A 5,579-nucleotide genomic window follows, 5' to 3' on the forward strand; every position below is an offset into this window, starting at 1 on the left:
GAAGGATAAATGTGTATTCTTTGACATAACAACGAAAACTGCATTTAAATCGGCAATGTTTTGACAAAATACTGGCTAGACTTAGCTCCCTGTAGTTATCTGTTTCATGTACAACTGTCTCATAGTATCGGTCCTTTTGATTGGTTGATAAGATTTGTAACTATGCGCGTGTGCTTGTTCTAAAAGTAGCCACGTAATGGAAAAACGAAACTCTTGCTCATGTTATTCTTAAACTATTTTTACATTTTGTTCAAAAATAAGCGGCATGTTCAACATTTGGTAAAGCTTCTATTAATCCATAAACAAACTAACACAATTGTGTGTTACTTAATGAAAAATCATAGCATCAATCTGGAATAAAATGACCTGCTTTCCAACAAATCCCGAAAATCACGAGAATGCTCGTCGTAATAGTCATGAATAACCATCAGATAAATTACAACTTCTAAAAATTGAAAAAACAAGAACAACACATAACTTTCCAGCAATTATTGAAGGTTTTTCGTCAAGGGCACGATGCTATGAGGAGGACCGATACTATGAGAGTCAGGGATACCGATAGGAACAGCGTATTCATTTCATTTGCAACAACCACGTGTTGACTCGTCGACTTTTTCGGCATAGCTGTATTAAGCCAGCTTTTCACCTTACCTGACCTTTGTAAGTGTCCAATAAAATTCAAATAAAATTTACCTCGGCTAGGCACGAATGAAAACACTTCATTTATTCCATTGGCTGATTTGAGTATACCACCAGAACATTGGAAACATATCCGCGTCTTTGTAACACTCCTTAATTGCACGAAACAATTTTATCTCTAATGAAAAGGCTTAATAGATAGAACAGTTTTACACTCAATTCTCGACATAAATACAGTTTGTGCGTGCACCTTTCATTTTCAGAGGAATGCCAGGGCAAAAGCGTTAATACTTTGTTCTCATATTTAGTACTTACTTCCATATTCCTGTTAACATGTTAACATGTTAAAGTATAAAGAGCAGTGGAAGCGAGGCCTCACTTTAATGCATTGCATTTCAACCCGCGAGGTATCGGGTCAATTCGCGACCAGTGTGTGAATGTCAGAGTTTATATACAGGTTATCACCGGAGTTCGCGGCCAGTAAAATAATCGTTATATAATAAACACGCTATCCGTGAACTAGGTGACCTGGAATTTTCTTTAGACCAGAAATAAGTTAAATGAAGATATTCAGCAATATAATTATGGTTTGCCAATAATAGATTCTTAATGTGTTTTCAACAATACAATGATAAATATTATTTTTGATTAATTAAACAATAATTATTCCAATATATTGACTAAATGTATTAAGCATGAGCGCGATGATTCTCGATACTGTTAATAATCGAATCAAATAGCAATGCCCGACAAACCACTAAAACAGGTTTGTTCGAAGAACGCGCCTATAAATACGGATACTTCGCGTGTGGCCTGTTGACTCATGTGTTTTAATTTCACTTCCATTCTTCTTATGGTTTTCTGTTTTGAATCTATATGTTTATGACCAGCAATATTTAATAATATAAAATATGCCGCGAAAACTCCGCGTAACATCCCGTACTGCGTATGATGCAGCTAAGAACTGCACAGAAGACATTCGCTATCCTTGATCTCATTCATTGAACAATCAACGCAGTATATCTTTTTTTAAAGATATTTCTTGTTTAAAGTAAACAAATCATTTTTCAACAGATATGAATCTTTATAGTCGAACTGATACCGTTTCAAAGTACGATATAATATTATGCAATTGTTTATAAATAAACGATTTTTTTAATCATCTACCATCCTTGCACACTGTAAGTGGGCCAATATTGTCTAAAGTTAGACACAGATTAACTTTTTAACTATGGACAAATGCTTAGAACTAAACTGACGAAATACCCGGTAGATTGATGGATAGTAAGTTGGTTCCTTTTTCCTAGTTCCTTATTCCTTATTCGAATAAGAAATAAGAAACTGTTCCTTATTTCCTTATTTACACGGAGCATATTTGTTATAGGATTTTAAAGAAAAATAATTCAATTATTTCTGATGTAAATCAAAACAAAATAACTCGAATACATTTAATTTATGTATTACGTTACATATTCAAGTGTCTTCTTCGCGCTTGCATAGGATTTCTTGTTTAAACCGAACCGATATTTTCTAATTCGAATACTAACTTCACATCAACAAAACCTAAAGCATATACTATTATGTTACATGTATGTGATAAAAAAAATCTATCTTGTACATTAAACATGTTTGTTTTTATTGATAATCCAGTTCCTTATTCGCGGCTGAATAAGGAAAAAGGAACTGGTTCCTTATTCCTTTTTCAAGCCGAATAAGGAACTGGCATTTTCTTACTTAAACATCAATGAAATTGATCCAAAGTTAACCACATATTAATGAACATAGTATTTATATATTGGTTGTACATGTAAAATACTAATTGCAATATATTTCTACTAAATTTTAAGTGATGATAATCCAGTTCCTTATTCAGTTTGAATAAGAAATAAGGAACTGGTTCCTTATTCCTTATTCAATTCGAATAAGGAAATGGCATTTTCATACTTAATAAAATATTAAAATGAACCAAAGAGACCAATAAATCAATGAAAATTATTGTAAATGTAAGGTTGAGTATCAAAAAACATAAATCGCAGCACATCTCTATTAAGTTTCATTTTAATAACATAGTACTTATTCGGATTGAAAAAGGAATAAGGAACTGGTTCCTCATTCCATATTCAAATCGAGTAAGAAACTGGCATTTTCATAATAAACAAAATATTAAAATGAGCCAAAGTGAACAATAAACCAATGAAAATCATTGTAAATGTAGGTTGGGTATCAAAAACATTAATTGCAGTACATCTCTACTATGTTTCATTTATTGATAACCTAGTTCCTTATTCGGATTGAAAAAGGAATAAGGAACTGGCATTTTCCTACTTAACAAACTATAAAAATGAACCAAAGAGACCAAAAAATCAATGAAATTCATATTTAAAGTAGGTTGGGTATAAACAAAATATTTGCAGTACATCTCTGATCAGTTTCATTTAATCATAACATAGTTCCTTATTCGTATTGCAAAAGGAACAAGGAACTGGTTGACGCATTGAAATCGCTTTGCATCCCCTTGTTACTGTTTAGGTATAAGGTCTTTTTACTTCGAACCTGCATAAACCATGATTTTCATCGACATTTTATATTATTTGGTTAATATTAATTTATGTTTCAGAAAGGCAATACCATTTCCTTATTATCGTCTTATAATACTTGTTTTCAGCGTGTATCGTCACATAGAATACAAAAAGAAATCTGACAGAATACGTCCATATAACATATTCAAGCTTAAATAACCCACACGCCATCTAAAATATAACATATCCGAAATTTATAGTCCGAAATACAGGCTTCAGAAAAAGGAAATAACTTTACGCCCAATTCCTTATTCAGAGGCCATAATTTCGGATACTTTAATTCGGATCATTTTTGAATAGCAAAGCTTTACATTCGTTATTATTGGCGATGTTTTTGTGTAAGATTTGTTACTTATATCTCTGGTACAGTTTTTGAAGTCTTATCTGACCCTGAACTTTGGTCAAGACTATATAATAGCTGAAAACTAAACATGTTTTAGATATCTTGTTCCGTTTTGATACGAAAACTGTTACGAGATATGATTAAGAATGCAAAATGATTTCAACACGTCTCCATAAAAGAAAGACTGCAACGGAAGCAGCGGTCCAAGTGCCTCTATAAGACTGAAAAGTTTCATCGAAATGCCTCAATATTTTATTTTATAATTGAAACGAAAAGCGCGCATCTTAGCTGTAAAAGTGCGTTTTTTCTGATATATTTTAGTTCGAATACGCGTTTTCTCGCTCATGCAGACCGACGGTACATTCGGCGACTTTCAACCTCGGCACAAGACGAATGCCAATGATGTTCCGGACAGAGTTGTCATCAGTGCGACGTCACTGATGTCACAATAAAGCGAGACTGAACCGGAAACAGCGGCTAGGGTGCCTCTATTAGACAGGAACGTTTAATCGAAATGCCTCTGTATTTCGCTGTTACCTGTTATTGATTTTTCAAATAAAAACCAAAACTTACATAGCTGTAATAGGGTGGTTTTATTTCATTAGATTGTCTTTCTCCGAAAGCGCGTTTCCTCGCTCTAGGATGCGTACGTTACATCCGACCACCTTCAACATTGCCGCACGATTGAAAGTCGTGAGAACCGACAAAATAAATGGCACTTTTCTCGGTGGTTATAAGTGATATCTTTAGATATTGCAACTGGTTCCGCTTTCCTTATTCAGCCGCGCAAACGGCACTAGGTTTTCATAACACAAGAATACTAAAAAGAAATGTACTGAAATAAATACATATGTTTTATTCCCAACCTACATATACAGTGATTTTCCTTGATTTATGCGTCTCTTAATTCATATTATTTTATTTGTTAAGTAAGAAAATACCAGTTCTTTGTTCGATTTGAATAAGGAATAAGGAACCAGTTCCTTATTCCGTATTCAAATCAAATCAGTTGCTATGTTATAATTAAATACAACAAAGACGAAATGCACTGCAATTAATATTTTTATACCCGTCCAACATTTTTAATAATTTTCGTTGATTTTTTCGTCTCGTTGATTCATTTTGATTTATAATTTATAGAAAGAACATTCCAGTTCCTTATTCGATTTTAATAAGGAATAAGGAACCAGTTCCTTATTCCTTATTCAAACTGAATAAGGAACTGGATAATCATCACTTAAAACTTAGTAGAAATGTATTGCAATAAGAATTTAAGATATACAACCAATATATAAATAACATGTTCATTTATATGTAGTTAATATTGGATCAATTTCATTGATGTTTAAGTAAGAAAATGCCAGTTCCTTATTCGATTTGAATAAGGAATAAGGAGCCATTTCGTTATTCCTTTTTCAATCCGAAAAAGGAACAAGGTTATGATTAAATGAAACATAGTAGAAATGTACTGCAATTAAAGTTTTTGATACCAAACCTTAATTTACAATGATTTTCATTGATATATTGGTCTCTTTGGTTCATTTTAATATTTTATTTAGTATGAAAACGCCAGTTCCTTATTCGATTTGAATACAATCCGAATAAGGAACTAGGCTATCATTAAATGAAACATAATACAGATGTGCTGCAATTAATCTTTTTATAACCAACCTACATTTACAATGATTTCATTGATTAATTGATCTCTGTGGTTCATTTTAATATTTTGTTTAGAATGAAAATGCCAGTTCCTTATATGATCTGAATAAGGAATAAGGAACCAGTTCCTTATTCCTTTTTCAATGCGAATAAGGAATAAGGTATCAATAAATGAAACATAGTAGAAATGTACTGCAATTAATTATTTTGATACCCAACCTGAATTTACAATTATTTTCATTGATTTTTTGGTTTCTTTGGTTCATTTCAATGGTCTGTTTAGTATGAAAATGCAAGTTCTTTATTCGATTTGAATAAGGAATAAGGAACCAGTTCCTTATTCCCTTTTTTCAATCCGA

This window comes from Dreissena polymorpha, chromosome 6 (assembly GCF_020536995.1).
Source record: "Dreissena polymorpha isolate Duluth1 chromosome 6, UMN_Dpol_1.0, whole genome shotgun sequence".
In the NCBI taxonomy this organism is placed as follows: Eukaryota; Metazoa; Mollusca; class Bivalvia; order Myida; family Dreissenidae; genus Dreissena; species Dreissena polymorpha.